The sequence below is a fragment of the Megalops cyprinoides genome, chromosome 3 (assembly GCF_013368585.1).
Source record: "Megalops cyprinoides isolate fMegCyp1 chromosome 3, fMegCyp1.pri, whole genome shotgun sequence".
Lineage (NCBI taxonomy): Eukaryota > Metazoa > Chordata > Actinopteri > Elopiformes > Megalopidae > Megalops > Megalops cyprinoides.
Genome location: NC_050585.1, coordinates 40,788,830 through 40,807,000, shown reverse-complemented (window position 1 = coordinate 40,807,000; position 18,171 = coordinate 40,788,830).

Below are 18,171 nucleotides of genomic sequence, written 5' to 3'. Positions count from 1 at the left end.
CGTTAAAAATCCACCTCGTCCACCCATCACTGTCTTCTCCAAACTCGCATCTTGACAACGCTGCCTACCGAGATAATGAAGATAAAGAAGATTTCTGGAGTTCCCTAAGAACGCATCGCGACGATCGGGGAGGAATGCGTCCCCCCCGCCCTTTTTAGCAGTGACCATCTCCGCGCTGGGGGTGTGTGCTTGGTGTGCCTGTTTAGGCCTACTGTTCGCGCCGTCTTCAGATCACCATCTTGTTCCTTCACGGCTTTTGGCAGCGACAAATCACCAGGGAGTGTCGCGGCCGCCGCCGTCCTCATTTACATTCGCAATCCTGTCATTTACGTTCATTTAGCCGCGATTCTTGGCAAGTGACGCTTAGAGATATGTAGCTATTACGGAACATAGTTCCCCTGGAACTTTGTTCTTCGCTTTGAAAGGGTAGAAACCCTGCTATTAGTAATAGCAGTGTCACACGTTTAAATACATAGCGCTCATCATGAGTCCGTGTTGGTTTTCTATTTTTAAGGTGCTTTTTGCTTGTTGTGTGTACCAGTAATTACACTGATCACTCCTGATTGAAGGCTACAGGCTTCTGCCACCTCCCACGGGACTGAGAACTGAACGGTGATGACATAATCTTTTCCCGGAAGCTTAAATCCCCCAAGGGGCAGAATGCAGCAGGAGATTTGTTTGTGGTGTCTCTGTAGTTCAAGGGAATGGTGTGAGCTGTGACCCAGTGAAGCTGACATCATTTCTCATTGACTGGTGTGGATGTGTGTGTGTGTGTATGTGTGTGTCCACACTGTCATGCTGTTGTAGAGGGAGCTGAAATGAATAATAGGAGGAGATGAAGGCTGACAGCACAGATCTGAGGGACCATTACATTTCAGTCAGGCCTTCCTCACACCTCCCCTACAGCACGCGTTTCACTTTGAATTCTGATCTGCTCAAACTCTGCGACGGAGCAGAACGTCGACAGCCGAGGACAAACTTCACAGCAGAGAGAATCAGGAGAACGCAGCCAATCAGATAACCACACAACGTGACCGCATCCTTCTGTCACTGTGCTTCAGAGTTTTCGGTTATTTTAACGTAAATCAAACGTTCTTCAGTGTTTTCCCATCATATCTGCGCACGGGTGTTTTTGAAGAGGGCAGAACACGCACGTAAAGTCTCAGAAGCAACCATTGCATCGTGAGTTCATATCGTATGACTGTCATATCACGTGCAGCCCGCAGGTTATGACACAAACATGTATCTTTTTTTTCACATGCGTTATAGCATACTACTTTGTTCCAGAAAAGTGCTGCTGTTCCTTTTTTTAATGAAAGCTCACACCAAAAACATTCAACATGTATGAAATTAACTGTTTCATAGTCACGTCTTGGAGACCTTACAGTTGGAATGATGGACATTTTGTTTTGAACCCATCACATTGACAGCACTTAATGTGGCAACTCATCTATAGGCAATGAAAAGTTATGGGGGGGGGGGGGGGGGGGGGGGTCTTTTTGAGTTTTCAGCAGTGTTATAAAGCAGCTGTGGTTCATTGAGGGAATTGTGATTTCCTCAGTTCCCATCAGGGATAAAAAAATAAAATAAATAATAAAAAAATACATGTCATACATGCATATACATATTCTTCTGTTTGCCCTTCTCCCACAGAATCATGCTGAATTATGTCAGCCACTGCGGAACAAGTGCCCTTCTGTCGTAGGTGTTGCCATGGAAACTGTGTTCGGATAGATAATAGGAAGGAAGTCAATAACAGGATTATCAATTTCCAAATAATCAAACCAGAGCCTGAGAGGAGGAGGAGGGGGGAGAGAGGGAGAGGGAATGTTCTGGGGGTTTGCCTCACAGATAAATAAAAGTGTAGCTGCTAAGTGCTGTGTTATATTAGTCATTAATGGGATGTAAGGTGTCAGGTCAATAAAAATGTATCTCGAATTTTGCCGCATAGGCCTTAGAGTGGCTAATGATCTCTAATGGCTGATCGGTGCCCTTTAGTGTAATAACATTTTAGGCCTGTTGTATTAGCTAGCTGGCTAGGGTTGTTGCAGGGAGCAACATTGTAGCAGCAACTCACCCAGCTATCTTTTAGCTAGCAAGCTCTCTTGGTCAATTGATTTGTTCACAAACGACCTGATCACAAAACATTCAATACATACATATACAGACTACTCATTTGTAAATTGGCCTGTCTGAATTTAAATCAGTACCTTTGTCCTGAGTTACAATGACATGTTTTGATTATTTCAGAGTAGAAAGATGTCTGCTGAGACCTCTGGATAAGATTAGCAATATCATCTTTTATTGTTATTCTGCTTCTTTTTTAAATCAGTCTCAAAAGAGGTAGTTAGCTACCTGCATATTTGGTGAATGTTTTATTTGGCATTATTTTGCCAAAGCTCACTGAAACCTTTCAATCAGAAGCTCAATAGCATCAAATAAAGAGCCTGGACCAATCAAAGCCTAACATGTTCAATGGCAACAAATAAGGCAAAAAACGCTGCTATGTCAGTTACTATGAGGGAGGCACTGTCCACCCTGATTGTACATGCATGGAAATGTATTTGTACCAGCAGAGCCATTCAATGTTTCTGAGAGGTAGTGGACAGGTAAGAATTTGACCTGTCACTAAAGAGGGTTTGACATCTAGGCAGAGATTCCTCCTAAGCATACAGTAAATGCACATGTGTGTGTGTGTGTGTGTGTGTGTGTGTGTGTTAGGGGGGAGTCAGGTAGAAGGGGATAGCTGAGTGAGATCAGCACGACAGTTTCAGGAGAAACCATGGGCAGAAATAATAAATCTGTGATTTAGTGAACAAGGGAGAAATTTGAGAGGCCCAAGCAATAATCCCTGGGGGACTCCCGCTGAGAGAGAGAGTGGGAAGTCAAGATAAAGCCTCTCCAGGTGATATGATAGGAACAATCCAGGAGGCGGGAAACAAAGCAGCCCAGGGCAAGCCCAGTTATTCCCATTCCTGTCAGGTTGAACAGGATTTTGTGGATTACCGTGTCAAACGTCCAGGCCCAGAACAATCCCTATAAAGCAAAGGGAGGATTCTATTGTGAAGTACAGGGTCTTGGGTTTTGGTTTCCTGAAACAAGAGCGATCTCCATGGGGTGTCTAGCTCTACAACCAGGCTGATTGGGGTCCAGAAGGTTGTCCTGACAGACAGGCATTTTTAACTACACCACATTCAAATCTTTTCAAGAGAAAAAGGTGAAGAGATGTGGTACTACAGAGAGATCAAAGTTCATTTTTTATTTATTTATTTTTTCCGAAAGAGGTGTGATGTGTGCCAGTTTTAGGGCATTAGGAAAATACCCACAGGAAAGTAAGGTATTAAAAAGGGGGCAGATAAATGAAAGCAGTTCAGAAGGGATATCTTAAAAAATGGCAGATAGGGGTAAGAATCATAGAGCATGTGGTTGATTTGTGAGACTCCAGAGGCTGGAACACAGCAGAGTCTGTGAGTGGAGGAAAAGTGGAGAGGGGCGGAGGAACAGGTGAGGGTGGTGGCATAGGAAGCCTGGTGGTTTGCATAACTGGAAATGAGCAATGCCTGTGGACATGGGTAATGGAGCTCTTGGAAAACACAAGAAAAGCCACCTGTAGTGAGAGAGGGAGAAGGAGGAGGAGGAAGGGGAAAGTAGAGGGCATTTTGAATGGGTTAGTGACTGCAGTTTGGAGTAAGGATATACACTCACCCACCCACACGCACACACACACACACACACACACACATTCATAAGTACTGACTCCACAGCTGCTTTAAATGTATTATATTATATTATAATGCTCCTGTTGATGGAAATCAGCACTTGTTTTAAATCTGTTACAACAACAGATTGTAACAAGCTGAATGACATAAGTGTGTAAATTTCATACTTTATGTAAGTTTCTAATATTGTTGACTCTCCTATATGGCTTGTGTTGTACCCTGCCTCACTTGTAAGTCACTTTGGATAATAGCGTCTGCCAAATGAATAAATGTAAATGTAAATGTAAGTTTGGTATCAGACCCTGCCTTCACATCCCCCATTTCAAACTCAGTTGCTACCGTATGTGTCAGAACATTCACACAAGTGCTTATTTATGTCTTTAGAATCCTGACTTAATAATCGTCATCTCTGTGAGGGAGAGAATGAGGTGATTTGTTTCTTTTTTTTTTCCCCCAGGGAGCATTTTATGCGAACACATCAGAACGTTGCAATTTTGAGAAATGCTTGAAAAAATATTCTTGATAAGAATGCTTTTCATTTGAACTCACAGTTTCGACGATTCTGCAAGGATCAGCCAGCTATTACTGCGCTCGTCTGGAGAGTGTTATTACACCGCTCGAGTTTGTGATTTGAGAATTAAGTCTTCCAGACGCTAAGGTGGGCTGAAAAGATAAGCGAAGCCCAGAATCATTGCGTTAGGAAAGCTCTCCAGTTATTCACAAACTTTTTTTATTAATATTATTAATGAGCTTCCTGATTTTTGAGTCAACCTTGTGAAGAAGTACATCAAAGGGTGGTGCTCTGACAAAACGACTATCAGTTGCTGCATGTTCATCCGACTGCCTCTGCGAAGGGGAAAGTCGACAATAAAGCCATGATGTTGCGAGACTGGTGTGAAAAAAAGAAGTATCATTCCACATCATAATCTAATTAATTAGATGCAGGATATTAACGTCTTTTTTACATGTCTGCCCTTGCTGTAGTTGAATTGCTAGGAGATGGTGCTGAAACACAGTCTGTATCAACATGTCAGCAGATCTGCCTGTGTAGTGGACGCTATCCCCTAGGGTAGCTCCAGCATATTGTGACAACTTCCTGCTAGAACAGGAAAAAGCATTAAAGGAAACCTCAGACAGAGACCCGTAAGAGAACAGAGGAGTGGGAATTCCAGTGGAATTCCTCTTTTTCTCAAGGGGATTTAAATTATTTTAAAACAGTATTTTTTCTTTAATATGTTCTTTCACTGTTTAGGTGTTCGTAAACTTGGTGATGCAACAGGGATTGTGGGATATGATGGAGAAATGGGGAGTTGCCGTTAGGGATGAATTAATACCTCTAGAGCATTTATCTAAATACTAGCAAGATTAGAATGCTACAAGTTGTTACCCGTGCACAGGTTTGAGTCAAATTGGCTTTAATTAAGATATATCCAGTCCCTTTTCTATTGTACTCATATTCACACAGTGCTTTCTGTCCTGTAAGAGTGGCAGCAGTATTGCACAGAATAGGTTAACACTCCGAAGCTGAGGATTTTGGAATTCTGGGTAAGACCTAGATGATGCAGCCTTGAGCAATTTTAATGACCTAAATTCTGGAAATTATTGCCTTCAGATTTAAAAAAAATTCTTAGAAACATAGCAATAATTAATTAAACCATGATTAAATTTAGCAATTTCCCCAATACCCCCTCTGCTAATTTGGTGGAATGTGTGGGGGGTTACTTTGTCCTTAAATTTGAGTAACAAATTTCATCATGAGTTCAGTTCAGGGGTTACAGAAATAAAGGCACATATTGTTAAAAAACTAAAAACCTGATTAAGTGTGTCAAAGCGGCACAGCAGTCACACTGAACGCAGCCCAATGATCCTGGTATCACTTGAGATTTCACATCTCACGCTGAGTGACTGCTAGGACTAGTTGTTCTGGCACCCTGGGTGTTTTGCTAATGCCTGCTTTATGCATAGCTCTCAACATACGCATAACTCTGAATGAGGAGAAATTGCATTTCCATAACAGGTGCTGCCCAACAGGTATTTAAACATTGTTGATTTTTAGTTACAGGTGCTTTGTCTGATGTCTGTGGGAAAAAAAGACCAACAACAACAACAACATACAATTCATCTACTGCCAGGATGGTGCTTAGAGCTTTGAGACTGCGCTTGGAAACATATCAATAATGCATGTCATGAAACATCTGAGGAAATCTGTCTTTTTATATGCCAGCAGAAGGGAATGAGCTTCTCATGGCTCTTCACCAGGAGATATTCCGCACCGGGACCCAGAGGAGGACGGTTTTCGCCGGTGATGCATGTGCCAGAGCGATTGCAAGGCACACGCGGGGCAATGAATTCTGGGAAATCTGTGCGAGAGTGTTGTTAATCAGATGCGTAACTGCGTCGCTTCGCATGCATCCCACAGCCTGGGAAGGAGCCTCATTAAGGCAAATTTCTCCCATGTGGGGGATTATGGGAGAATTGGTTGGGGTTGATGCGAAAACCCAGAGCTGTCATTCGTGGCTACATGCAACTGAAAGAAAAAAAAATAGCCGCCTGCAACTCAACACGGACAGATTGTATGCATAATTAAAGAACTCAAGCAGGGTTTTGTACATCACACAATATGAGAGCAGGACAGCTGCTGTCCCTGACACCTGTCAGACCTTTTTAAATACATAATGTTCACATAAATTTCCCGTCATGTTTCATGATGGCCACTATGCATTGTTAAAAACTGATTGACAAAATCAATGCACGACTGGCTGAAACATCCAATCTGCAAGGCAGTAAATCCAAAATATCTGCACAGTCCCAGTAATAATAAACCTTATGAATGAAAGCTAGATCACTATCAAAAGTAGGTCGAGCAAATAATGACTTTATTCATACAACTTGTACTTGTTTGCATAATAAAAACTACAATAAAAAATATGCAAATTCCTAACTTTCTCTTTTTCAGATGGAATATGCATCCTATTTTTGGTCCTGAAGAAAAGCAGTGATGGGAAACTTTGTGTAATGCAGCATCACTGTGAGGCATTGTGGGGACTTCCTCTGCGCTTTAGCAGGGCACACTGATTTGAATGGCAGCCTGTTCAGTGTCAGGTAATGAGAGCTGCTTTGCATTGCCTCTGTGGGTGATGCAAAAACCTCCAGTTGTCACCAGTGATGGGAAACTATTTGTGGTGCATTGAATGGAACCACAGAAAAAAGCGACAACCATAATTGCACGCAGGTAGTTCCCACTCAGGAATGTATTATAAGTAACTGATTGGTTATGTACCAGATGTGGTATAATCCTGCTCCTGATTGTAAAAGACGTGGCTCTGACATGCTTCCTTCTCACTGTTTCCGCCAGGAATGAAGGAGCCTCATGAACCAACAGCTTGTTGACTCAATAGAGTTGAGAAATTACCCTCATCACTCAGGAGCTGCTAAAATTAATTTTGAACCAGCTGTTTGTCAGGATACAACACCCTACCCTGAATTCAATCAACATTTGTCTTTAAATTTGATTTACAGTTTAAATGTAGTCTGTGCTTTTTGCAGTTTAAGCAGAATTAAGTCTCCAAACTGTGCTTGTGAAGCATACAAGTAACACTTGCATTTAATTATAAGGGACAGTTAAGGACAAATTTTGGCTGAATGCAAATGTGAGACATTTTCAGCACCACAGCTGGAAGGCCCTCTGTGTGCTGTCAATCACAGACTCCTGAGAGTCAATCCAAAGAATTTAGCAAAGCACTGTGATAATTTTCATTTGGTGAATCAGTGGTAGGTCCAACCATTTTTGAGTTCAGGAAGCTGCACTGTTAAACAATTCTATTTTCCAAAATTCCAGAGAAGGCTGGGTTTAACATTGAATTTGCAGCCATGTCTAGGGTAAAGGCAATGCATGTAAAACTGTCCTGAGAGGTTATTTTAAAACGAATATGCTACTGTGAAATCTTTTATGTTTCTTTTCATTAGCTTGTGGTGATAATAGCCAAGTTCACAAGGGCTCAGACGGAAGACTGAATATTGATGGACTATCTGAAATTGCTTGTTTCTGCAGGCAGAACATTTGCATTTGAAAAGATTCATAATCCACTGAAATACATACATGAAAAAAGCTCAGTCAACATTTTGCCAATATTATCAAGTCAAGTCTGTTCCTTTGATATTATTTACTGAGGTTGTTCACAAATAGCTGACCAGCAATGTGAAGGTCATGGACAGTTTCATCGTCTTCTCAAAGACACATGAGGTGAGAGACACTTTTAATCCTCAATGTGCACTCATAGGTCATTTCTTCTTCTTTATGATCCAGAAATTAAAAGAAGAAGAAAGAGAAGAAGGGAACCCATTTTTCCATTACCCGACAGCATGCTTGAAACCGTAATAGCACTGGCTTTGTGTGCCAGTTCACGGTACTTTATTTCACAGCACACTCTCATTTGTTATAGATCTACCATTAGCCGTGTGTTCGGGGCAAAACAGTTACTGTCTTTAAAGGGGCTATCAAAGGAGCTTTGAAACCGCCAGAAAGAGATTGAGACCTTCAGAAAATCTAATTAGAAACTCTCCCAACTGAAGCTAAGAGAGTGCAGGAGAGAGGGGGCAGGGGAGAAAAAAATGGCCACTATCATCCTTAACACTTAATGTGGAATAACAAGTTGAAGGGTGGACCTGAGGTCACAGAAATGTTGACTCCTTCAGGGGCTAATCATTCTCCTACATATGTAATGGGAATATGCTGATTTCTCCTTCCCAGAAACATTTAAAAGTACATCCTGCATATCATTTTATAGTAACAATCCCTTAGCAATTTACTCATCATATAGTGGTAGTATCAATGAATTCCTGTGAACTATAATATATTTGATAAAATCAACAAAATCTTGATTGTAAACTTGTAGTACTGAAACAGTTTATTTTTGTTTATAAATAACATGGACTGACAAAAGTAAAATGGATTTTTACTTTATATTTTGATCTTTATGCTTATTGGAAATATATAATAAGTTTTATCATTATGCATTTTACTAAAAGGAGAAATGAAAGATCCATAATCAAACACAGGTAAAGAAGAATACTTGTTGATAGGACTCACACAGAGATAATCATCAGTATATGTACAGCTGGGTCTGGTTTTGGGTGTGGCTCTTATACACATCACAGTTAGTGATGTGTATATATCAAGTTAGACAGTGTGAAGCCGTTTACTTCACATTACTGTCATTTAGTAGACACTCTTATCCAGTGCAACTTACACAGGTGGGGCTGTTTTAACCATTTATACAGCTTGATGTTAACTGAGACAATTGTGAGTTAAGTAGGCTAAGGGTACAACAACAGTGCCCCAGCAGGGACTTGAACTAGCAGCCTTTCAGTTACAAGCCCTACCCCTTACCACTTCACCACAGTGTCGCCCGTTTAGAAATTTTTAAATGATAATATTGACAAATGAAACATGAGCATAATTAACTGAATTCAGCTTCATCAACAAGCCAGAAAAAATGCTGTTTATGGATACTATTTGTGAGGCAATATTTAGAAACCTGTACAGGAAAGACAAAAGGAAAGAAAATAATGTGCCAAAAAATGTGTAAATGTTTTGTGTAATAGCAGGGAGGGGGTGTTGAGAAGTGAAGCAATCACACACAGCAGGGATGAGCCGTTTGGATAGCATAGCCGTGCCCCTTGACGGTAATCGGATAATTAGAAACCGTGGATACGAATTGCTAGTTGTGACAACACAGCACACAGACTTGCCAAAACTTAAACTGCAGTCTTATGTTGAATTGATGATAATGGCATGACAAAAAAACAGGGAATTTATTTCAGATGTGTTGGAGCCAGTGGCCTGAGTGTGGCCTGCGGAAAGGCATATTCCTGGCAATAATTCTAATGTCACACAATGTCAATCTTCACCAAAGTACAGTCAATTAGAAAGCTCAGTCAATTAGAAAGTGAGTGTTCCTCTGTAGATTACGCTCTGTGGAGTCATTTGCACAGCTGTCTTTCTGTTTTCCTGCAGAAAGGATTTGGTTCTCTTGGTCTTTTTTCATATCATTAGTTGTTGTTGAAAACCAAAATAACATTATGTCAAAAAAATAAATAAAAAATGAAAACAATAACCAAAAATACCTTCTTTCTCTAACCTTTGCACTTCTTGCAGAAATCTCTGCATGGAGTGCAACCTTCATTTTTGAAATGAAACAAATAAGGAGGAGTGAATGGTGAATTATGAAAATAAACTAAAACATCACTTTATCAGACTACAATTATCTTAGCGAGACAGAAAGAATGCCAATTGTATTCATTATCATTATTTGTAGCCATATTAATGTTTGGGATGTAGAAGCTACTTGGTGGTATGATGCTTACAAACATGCATTGCAATATGAAATATGATAACAAAAGCATCTCTAACATTTTAATGAGTATTACTTTACTTTTCATATTTTACTTTTTTCACATGGAGACCTTTGTCAGAAGAGACATATTTTATTCCTATTATTTCAGACCGTTAAAACTGACGCAACATGAGATGCTGAGAAATTGTAGACAGCAAAATTATACATACAGTACTTTCCCCAAATGCATTTCAAAAGAAACACAATAAACCATTCTTCTTGCGGTGTCGTTTTTTACAGACCCTACCATTCAACTCTAACCTCCCTCTTTCTTTCTCCCCTGTGTCAGTTTCAGGTCATTACCTCCGATTGCCATATTACTGAGAAAACTACTGCAGTGAGGAGATAAGGGTGAGTTCAGACTAAAAGGTCATTGGCAGGATTAGAATAATCATAAAAATGCCATGTATTAAAAAAATCATAATGGAACATCACTGCTCTCCATATTCCCTCAGATTAGGCTTCCTATTAAGGGTTTTCTGGATGATTTTGAATTAACACTTCTCTTTCCTCTGAAAATTCTGCCATTTGAAAAAAGGTGCACTGTGTCATGTAAAAATGTAATTATAATACAAATACCATAGTCACAGATGGAAATAATTAGATTGTACTGCTGTTACAGGAGCCAGGTCGGAGTTAATTATCTTTTCCTGGGGAGCAGATTTTGCCTAAAGATGAAATTCACTGACCTGTGAAGGAAGAGATTGGCTGTACTGAGTCAAACATTTTAAAATGCCACCTACAGTTTTTTTTTTGTTACACTAAATATCAGTCCAATGAAATTAATAAACCAAAAGATTATAAACATTACCAACATTTGCTCATAACACAGCAGAGAAACAATAAAGTAAATCTACTCTAAAAGATTCTGTCATTTGTCTCTCCACCTAGAAAGATTTAAACAGGATGCAGGGACATAGTGTGCCACAAGTTTCACCTACCCCCTGTATTACCAGAGATAAACAAATGACTGGATCGTTTTTCCAGGGGTAAACTTTGCAGAAACAGCAGCCCTTTCAGTTCAAATTCAATAAATCGGTGTGCAAGTATTTCCTGCTAATTGAACTTTTAGGTGTTCTAATGCATAGATCAGCTGTCTTGCCTGCTGAATTCCAGTTTAAAATGCACAGTGCAACAGTCTGAACTGTTACTGTTCAAAAATGGAGGGAAGCTAATTCAGGCAGGGAACTCATTGAGTTGCCAGGCACCAGCCTGCATCATTGCTAATAGTCGATTGCCTCTGCTCCCAGTCAACTGAAATAAAGTATACTTATTTTACAATGGTTTCTAATGGGGGCCTAATGTACCATACACTCTCAGCAGCATGATGCATAGGCACTTTTCTGTGCATCAGGGTTCCTACCTTCACCTGACAGGAGAATTGCAGCTACCCCGCCCACTGGCCTCAGCTGGCCTCCATTTTGAAATGGCCAAAAACAAACTCTAAACTGGCATGTGGAGTTTATCTGTGCGCTGCAATGTGCACTGAAATATTGATTTTCAGTAACTGCAGGAGTAGTGCTGACTTTATTCATACTCCAGGGGTGCCATAATATCTCTGGTGTCCCTGGTTTTGCTTGAAGCTGTCCTACTGAAAAGCCAGCTTGCCCTTCAAAATTTTATTTTTATTTAGAGGTGCAAAACAAAAGTTCATGTGACTTCACCATTTCAATTAATGGCAGAGATGTGAAGGCTTTAATTCTGAGACATAATGTGATAACTCAAGGTAAAATATACCACATGTAAATTTGGCTTTAAAGTTGTGTATGGAATGGTAAGAAAGGATTTGTTAGATTACATCACTGTATCTTTCTGTCATAACGAGTGAATATCTTTTCCACCATCACTTCCACAAAAAAAAAAACAAAAAACAAAAAAAAAAACACAGTGACCTTGCGAAGGTCACCTGAGCTGTGTCACTGAGGAACCAATACCCCTCAGTTCATCTGAAACCTTCAAGTATTCATTATTTAGTTTGGTTTAAATGCTTAAAATGAACCTGAATAGAATGGGCTACAGTTTGAAATGTTCGAAATGTGTCTCTTCATTTTTGGTCTCTTCAGGGAGAAAAGATTATGCTTCATGATTAAACTTAAGTAGACCCAAGGTTGGAGGATGTATACTAATTTGGCTGAGACACTATGCAAGGTTACTTGCCTTGCTTGCAAGAATAAAGATTCAGTGCATACAATATGAGGTGTACCCAACTGTAATGCATTATTAATGTCCTTATGAAAAAGTAATGTATGCCAATGTATGATAATATATGAAATCCAAAATATTTGTAGTACACCTTCAAACGCATAGAGCAAGTTTCAGAGTATATCAATTTTTATATGCTATGTTATTATGTATGCATATAAAAGTCAAGTCAATGATGTATGCATAAACTGGGCCACATGGAGGTAAATTACAGACAGTTTTGCCAAGTTTATTCAGTAATACACTTCATACACAAAAAAAGAGTGAGAACCTTGTGCACTGTGTGTATGAGGTATTGATAGCAGGAAGTAGTCAATTCAAAATCCCACATCTTTCTACCCATTGAATGCTTGCTGCTTGTTGATTGTATACACTAATTTAATTTATTTCACCCTATGATGTGTCAATGGAATTATTTGCCTTAAATTAGATTTAAAGTTGATCATGATTAGTAATTTGTAAAGATGCTGCTGACAGTTTCCTGTTAATGACTTAATTGAAAATAATTATCGACACCTGTGCCTGGGTGTGTTTAAGCTTTAAGCATTTGTTACCATTACTGCGGGACTCTGACGAAACACAAAGCAAAATGTGTTGTTCATAGCTCTATTAGCCTCTTTCCAAATGAAATAAATATTTTCAGTTCAGTGTGTGACAGTCAGCCTTCATCTGGGCTTTTTAAAATTTTGAATACACTCCACACACTTCTACGCACAGTCTATCTCATGCGCCGATTAGCCTAGGCCCTACTTATCTCCTCCCCCAAAACCATGGCAAAAAATGGGTTGGAGGGTACAAGGGACAATGACAATAGACAACTGCAAGCTCCTCTCTGCCCTTGAAATCAGATCTAAGGTCAGGATGGGATTCCCACCACCAATCCTATCCCCAGCCATTTTAAGAGAGATCAAGGATTTGCCAAGCTAAGATAAGCAGCTGTGATGGCTATGTGGATTTGTGTGATACTATAGTATTTTATATCATAGATATTATAGTTACTTTTTCTTTTTTTAAAAGCATCGATTAAAAAAAGTTGTCAATTAAATAAACTTCAACTAATCGAGTACTTCAACTGTTTGTCTGTTTATAGAGAAAGAGAGAGAAAGATAAGATATTTTTTCATTAATTAATATGCATCAGTTCTCTGTTTATTGAGAATGACAAATCAAATCACGCATAAATCATGTACTATTTTCCATCTGAACTCACCCCTGCGAGGACATTTTGGATCGATCTGTACTGTCAGGGTTATCACATGCCCTCCCCAGGCGAAGCAGAAACAATCCTCATTCAAAAATGGCATGACAAGGTTGTGAAATAATAGTTTTCTTTAAAGCTTTTCACAAAATGTTCTCTGAATTCCATGAAATGACATCCCTGATCGGAGGATGCTTCCTCTTCCTCAGCATGACACAGGTGTCAGGTAGTCTTGTGAAGGTCATCTGAGGTGTGTCACTAATGCACTGCTACCTGGGCTGCTACCACTTTACTATTTATAATGCACCTGTCCCCACCTCCTCACATTGACTTTTCATAGGAACATACAGTAAGTACATTAGTAAGTTTACAGAATGTAGCAGCCTGTTCTGCTCAGCTAAGTTTCTTATTTTTTGCCTGCAGTCTACAGTGCATCTAGCACTGTGTCATACCCTAGTATTGAGCAATCCAATCTGCTGTCACTACGAGTCCTTGTGAGATACATGTATCTCACTGATTTGTTGCTCTTTGATTGGCTTTCCCTTCTGTCTGAGACTGCATTTTAGTCTTGGTGCAGTTCCTATACACAAACAGTTTTTTTTTTTTTTAACAGAGCACATTGACATTCACAGGAATTACCTTTGCCCACAGAAAGTATTGAGTCTTAAATTGTGCCTGCTTTACCACAGCCACACTAAACCCTGGGATTGGTCGATGTTCATCTTTGCCTTACAATTAAATGCAAATGTCACTTTTCCTTTTCTCTGTAAACAGTTTGATAAATTCAGCGATCCCAGACTGAATGAAAAATAAACCGAAAAAAAGTGGATTTGTTGGTATTGAAAAAAGAAGCACTTCCATTTATTTTAAATATTGATTGAATCTAGGGGTAAGTGCCCAACAGATTACTGCTCCGGTAATGATATCGAAAAGTTCAGTCAAAGCTGCTGAGTCATAGTCTAGGATCAGTTGTGTGTCTGAAACTGGAGCTCACTTGCATCTGTTCCAGGACTGTCTGCACAACAGTCACAGCGAGGGCTTTCTTTATATGCATCTGTGAAGTCACACTGTGAAGTCTTCACTTCTCCCAGTTAGCAATGACTCAAAGGTTACATTTACATGAGCAGCATCAAAGGTCATGGATGGACAGCAAACTACACAGACAGATTCACCCTCTCCTTCATTTTTCCAGTTATATTTTTGCTGGAGATGATATTAATACCGTAGAGAGCTTTTGAAGTCATTGAAGAGCTCATTGTTCAATTTAGGGTTTAATTAAAATTGAAGGTAAGTGAATGGAAGCAAAGTTTGCCAGGCAAAGTTGATCATTCATAAGCTCTTCAATGCTGATCTCAGTGAACACAACTGCAAAAAACTGATAAAAGATACATAGTTTTTTTTTTTTTAATCTAAAACTAAATGAAAAAAAAATACACAATAACAGTATGAAATGCTTCGATTGAGTTGTAGGGGTTTTATTTTCTGAACAAAAAAGTCAATAGAATTTTTTTAATGAAGTCAGCATAAAAACATAGCTACATTCTAAAAACACAAAATACTGAAGGATTCCAGTTGTTGGAATTGCCATTCCTCACACAGGCAGTAACAATAAAGCAGAACAAACGCTCGGGGTAAGGGAGGGCGGACACTGAGACGTTCATCACCACTGATGCCCTCACCCCCCTCCATAAATGTCCGCCATTCAAGGTTCGCATTGTGGAGACCTCGCAGAGGTTATCTTCCCCCAAAGGAACGTGTCACCTAAGATTTAAATCTAACGTCTCAGTGGTGGGAGGGTTTGAATCATGGGAGATTTAATCTCAGACAGGTTCAGGGGACCGATGGGAAGGGCTGGTATGCGCCACAGTGAATATTACCGCATATATCACTCCCAATCGCTGCAGCGTGGGTGTTCTCTCTGGCAAATTGTTCTGGCTGTCAGGGAAGGGAGACACATGCCCAGTTTGCTGTGTGTATATACAGTGTCACTGTATATGGTAGCTGGCAGAACATGATGCAATGAAATGAGGGCGTCAGAGAAAGAGAGGGAGAATTTGAATTTTAACTCATCTTTATTGCTACATCTTGAGAGAAAACATAAAACCATTCAAGACAAAAAAGTCAGACAAACCTGTTTGCAAATTATTTAAACCACTCAATAGCCATTCCCTAGATAAATTACAAAAAAAAATAAAATTAAATAAGACCCAGGCAAATAAAACATCTTCATCTTGCATAGATAAGGGATTTGATTTTCTGGGTTTCAGCTGCTAACTTAGCTTGACCAGACCCAGTAGGTAATTAAGTAAACACATAACTTCCTCCTTTGTGAAAAGACATATTTAAATACCCAGGTAAAAAGTCATTCAGAGAACCCCTTTCTTAGTCCACCTTGGAAGACTTTCAGAACGACAAGCACACTGCACAAATAAATGTTCCATGGTGTCTTAAGAACAATCCCCTCTCCACTACTGGATTCAGGTGTGACATTTTGGTCTGTTAGTAGCTATGCCCCCCTGAATAACCCTCCATACAGATCTCCCACTTTCTTCCCTACAGGAGGCTGATACTGGGACTTCCAGCGTCCCTTCAGAGAGTAATCTGGTTCAAACTGTTCTGCCCAAATAGAGGCTTTGTGGCCCCTTCAAAGAGGTCTGGTATCTAGGTTTTACACGTGTGTGATATAATGCCTATCCCATGGCCTCTTTGAAAACCCTCAGCTCCAGCATTCTGGTGGTAGAGAGAGATGGAAATTTGTAATCATCGCTTCCACTGTGCTGGTCCAGCAGAGAGAGAAATAGATAGATAGATAGAGAGAGAGAGAGAGAGAGAGAGCAAACTGTTTTACAGATTAGATTGAACCAAATCGTAAAGCAAACTAAAATTACTTATCTGCAACACTGGAATAACCGAACGAGAACACAAAGTAAGATTAATTGCAATCTGGCCCTAAAAAGAGATTACAGATTGGGTAAATATCTCATCATCACTGAGATGAGAGACAGGTCCAGAGACAGAGACAGATCCTTACCAAGTACAGGCCCAGGGACTGCGGTCTAGCCATTGAAAAAGGCAGGCACAAAAAACATGGCTACAAACAGAAGAAAGACTGTACTCATTGTTGTTCTTTCTTGTTCATAATGTAGGACTCAAGTGTTCTTACCCGTAATACTCTTTCATGGCTCCCTTTAGGTCAGAGGAAGGCAACCCTAAAAAGCATGGGAGCAGTGTCCAACGTAACATTTTTCCTCCACTGGCCCCCCGGGCCAGTAGATCAGAGTTTTACTGGTGCCTTGTATATTTTTACTGGCCCGAAAAAAGGGGAAAAAACTACAGGTTGCAAGCTACCTCAAATGTTTCCAAGCCCCAAAGGTGTAATGCAGTACATATAACAATTAAACAAACTGATAAGAATTAACGTCTTTTTACTTGAACTGTCTCTTCATTGTGTACACTGTTTTTTTTTTTCTTCCATAATTCCATTAATACCTTCAGTGCTTTCAAAACAAATTAAACAGCACAATCCAATGACATACATTCATTTAATCACAGCTATATTCTGTTTTATAGAACACACATTTACAAAATATACACAAATTTAAATGTTGTGTAAAAATAATCATCTTGTTGCAATGTCAAGTTACATGCAGATTCTACATAAGGAGGACTGTTGTTACATGACGCACACACTTCTTCCGTCCAATACATTTTTCCATATTAAATGAGGTATGTTTTGTTTTAAAGTTGGAGAAGTACATTCTATGTACACAAGTATTTAAAATATTAGCAAGCTAGCTAGCAAAGTAGCTAGCACCCCATTCACCACGCAGTGATATTAAAACTTGCTACATGACGAGTATTGAAAAGAACAATGTAATCGTTCGTAAAGTGCATGGACATTAACTTAGCACTTTCTTTCATTTCACCATCCAATCAAGATACAGTAGTTAGCTGTTTTTTCCATGACACTAGGAACCCCCTCTATCTTTTAGTAGCCTCATACACTTCCTTTGACAATATCTTCGAACTATCGGCTGAGGTGAAACTTTTAGTGAAAATACTGACTGCAAGAAAAAAAAAAAAACTTGTCAGGGAATCGAGGGTTAGTTTCAGCCAGTTAGCATCACAGGTAAACTGACTCGTGGCTGTGATGGGCAGAAACACTGTCACTGGGCTGAATGGGCCAGCGACTGGCCAATCAACTTGCCCGACATAGTTTTTTCTGGCCCCGGGCCATAGGGCCATTGCTTATGTCGAGCCCTGCACGGGAGTAACAATTTCTTGGGAATCTTATAAAAATCTCTGCCACATTATGCTGCCACATAATGCACTGTAGTCAATGACATGATAAACATTGTAAAGAGGAAATAATCAAATTTAAACCACAGAGAGCAAAAACACAATGACTTTGAACTGACTATATTTTACTAGATTCCCTCTCCTTTTCTTCCTTTCCCCCCCCAGCCTTCCTCATCTGTGCATGTTCTTCTCTGAACACTGCCCCACCCCTTTCCTATCTATCCCCATCCCAGGTGACTGTGCTGTAGCTGAGAGAAGCTGGCTGGATCCAGGACTCTTCGGTTCCTCATAACAGGCTCTGATCCTCCACAGACTCCCTTGCTCTGTGGTGCCGAACCGTCACTCGTCTATGGACAGGT